This window comes from Chrysemys picta, chromosome 12 (genome assembly GCF_011386835.1).
Source record: "Chrysemys picta bellii isolate R12L10 chromosome 12, ASM1138683v2, whole genome shotgun sequence".
NCBI lineage: Eukaryota > Metazoa > Chordata > Testudines > Emydidae > Chrysemys > Chrysemys picta.
In genome coordinates, this window is record NC_088802.1 from 19,477,472 (window position 1) to 19,480,417 (window position 2,946).

Consider the following 2,946-nt stretch of genomic DNA (forward strand, 5'->3'; position numbering starts at 1 on the left):
ATGTCCAACCGAACCACCGTGACCGAGTTCCTTCTCCTGGGATTCTCTGATGTTCGGGAGCTGCAGATTTGGCACTTTGTGGGGTTTCTAGTGATGTACTTGGCAGCCCTGGTGGGGAATCTTCTTATCTTCATGGCCATCGCCTTCGACCATCACCTTCACACCCCCATGTACTTCTTCCTGATGAATCTGTCCATCCTAGACCTTGGCTCCATCTCTGTCACTGTCCCCAAATCCATGGCCAACTCCCTCATGAACACCAGGTCCATTTCCTATGCTGGATGTGTTGCCCAAGTCTTTTTCCTAGTCTTCTTTGTGACAGCGGATTTTTCCCTCCTCATTGTCATGGCGTATGACTGATATGTTGCCATCTGCCAACCACTGCACTATGACACAATGATGAACAGCAGAGCTTGTGTCCAAATGGCAGCTGGTGCCTGGATCAGTGGGATTCTCAACTCTGTACTACACACCGGGAACACGTTTGCATTGACCTTCTGTGGAGGCAACATGGTGGATCAATTCTTCTGTGAAATCCCCCAGCTACTGAAGCTCACGTGCTCTGACTCCTATCTGAGTGAAGGTTGGGTTCTTGCATTTGGTGTATTTTTAGTCTTAGGCTGCTTTGTTTTTATGATTGTGTCCTATGTTCAGCTCTTCAAATCAGTGCTCAGAATCCCCTCTGAGCAGGGACGACATAAAGCCTTCTCCACCTGCCTTCCTCACCTCACTGTGGTCTCCTTGTTTGTTTGCACTGCCTCCTTTGCTTACCTGAAACCCACCTCCAGCTCCCCATCTGCTCTGGATCTTGTGGCGTCTGTTCTTTATTCCGTATTGCCACCAATCGTTAATCCAGTTATCTACAGCATGAGGAACAAAGAGATCAAAGCTGCTCTGAGGAGACTGACTGGGTATAGGAATTCACCAAGAATTAATATTCTGTCTTTCTCTAATTAAAGTTTGCTTATGTAGTACCTTTAGGTATTCATTAATGTCAGTTATTTTCATAACCACACAGATTGCACACAAACACGTCTGATTTTGACCTAGTTGCACCAATGCAAATCTAGATTAACTCCGCTGATGTCACTGCCGCTGGGGTGATTTACACCAGTAGAAAATCTGGTCCAGTTGTGGAGTAAATGGGTGTAAATTGTGTGCATGAGAGGAATCAGACTTTCATTCTGTGCCAAAACAATACCCGTTACAATGCTTGGCCACTTGCGCTTGTTCCATGGCCACTGAAAAGAATGATGGGAGTTGTCTTGCTTGTGTGTATAAATCAGGGAGTGGCTTAATTGGAACCAGAGGAGTCAGACTGGTGTAAGACTGGGGTAGGTGAGAGAAGACATTTTGGGGTAGATCCTCAACACATCAGTGTAGTTCCATTGACTTTGGTGGCACAAAATCAAATTGCAGCATCTGTGGAGCTGACCTACTGCCTCCAATGGAGCAGTATATCCATTGCCACCGGCTGGGGACTGGGCCCATTGTCTTATAAACCACCATTCATGGCCTAACCACTAGGTGGGGGATAAAAGGCCAGACTGTGTTAGCTCACATGTACATTTGGGCGTGTGGGAGATGGAGAGACTGGCTAGAAATTACAGGGAGGTTTCTAACCACCAGCAGGGCGAGGTTCTTGAGCAGCCTCACAATAGGAGTTCTGGGGGGAAAAATGACTGAATTAGTTTGAAGATAGAGCTGGACACATGTCTGAGTGGGATTGTATGACGGGCCTGCTTGTGATGGTGGCAGGTAGGGCTCATCAGCCCTGGGGCTCAGTTGTGGCGTATGTCTTATGTTCCCAAAAGCTCATGCTTCAGGGTCTCCTCTGGCCCCTGGCAGGGGTCAGGAAGGGATTCCTCCCCTCGACCCAGTGTATTCTGGGAGGGTTTTTTTTTTAAGTCTCTGAAGCATTGGGCAGCCCGGGCTGGAGATGGGACATTTGTCGGGATGTGCCAGGGCTCTGAGAGTACACCGAGCCATTCTCTCTTTCTTTGGTTATTTGCTGGCTGGTTCTTGCCCACATGCTTAGGGTTTAACTGATCATCCTGTGGGGGGTCAGGAAGGAATTCCCCCCCTGGTCAGATTGTCAGGGACATTGTGGGTGGTCACTTTCCTCAGAAACGTGTGGTGCAGATCACTTGCCAGGATTTTCTGGGTGTATTTCAATCATTTCCATGCCATTAAGGGGGCCTCAGGCTCTGGTGCCCCTCAGTCTCTCCTATTATCAGGTTTATTCCTGGATCATCTCAGACATGCCCATTCCTAGTTCCTCTGCACCCTGGAGACCAAAGATGCATGGCATTGGCAGGGGTGTTTGTGTGTTGCTCTCAGCTCAGGTTGGTAGAGCTGGTCAAAGTAACTTGTCATTGGGAAATGGTTTCCTCAACCTGTTCGTGACAAATCCTGCTATGTTTTTAGATGAGTTAAGCAGTCTGACAATATCTTAGAAAAATGTCTCCCAGCTCTTCCCTCAACTAGGTTGGCCACTGAGGCATTCCCAGAATACCGGATCTGACGGGTTCGATCACAGAAACTCCCTTGGGAACTGCCACCTGTTGTGCCTGGACTACTTCTGAGCCTGTCTTCCCTGCCAGCTTGGGACTTTAGTGCCTTGCCTGGTTTGAGCCCGACATGCTAGCCTGGTACAAACACAGACCCAGGTCTGAACCACATCCGCCAAAAGCTGCAGGCTTATCTGAAAACAGCTTAAGAAGTGTTCCTGCCTCCAACACTCAGGTACCCTACTCCGAATGGGGTCCATACCCCAAATAAATCAGTTTTACCCTTGTACAAGGGTTAACCGGGTCTTGACCCTCTCCGGGGCGGTGGGGAGCCACACCGGCTCACTACAGAGAGTTATTGTTCGGGGAATTTGTCTGTCCGCGGGGGTCTTGCTCGGCAGCCCTTGCGGTAACTGAAATAAACAATGTAAGCCCA

General features: G+C 48.9%; 1 pseudogene; it reads left to right on the plus strand.

The window, feature by feature from the left end:
• On the plus strand, positions 1 to 957 carry LOC135974509 (olfactory receptor 14A16-like; annotated as a pseudogene).
• Positions 958 to 2,946: the final 1,989 nt, after the last annotated feature.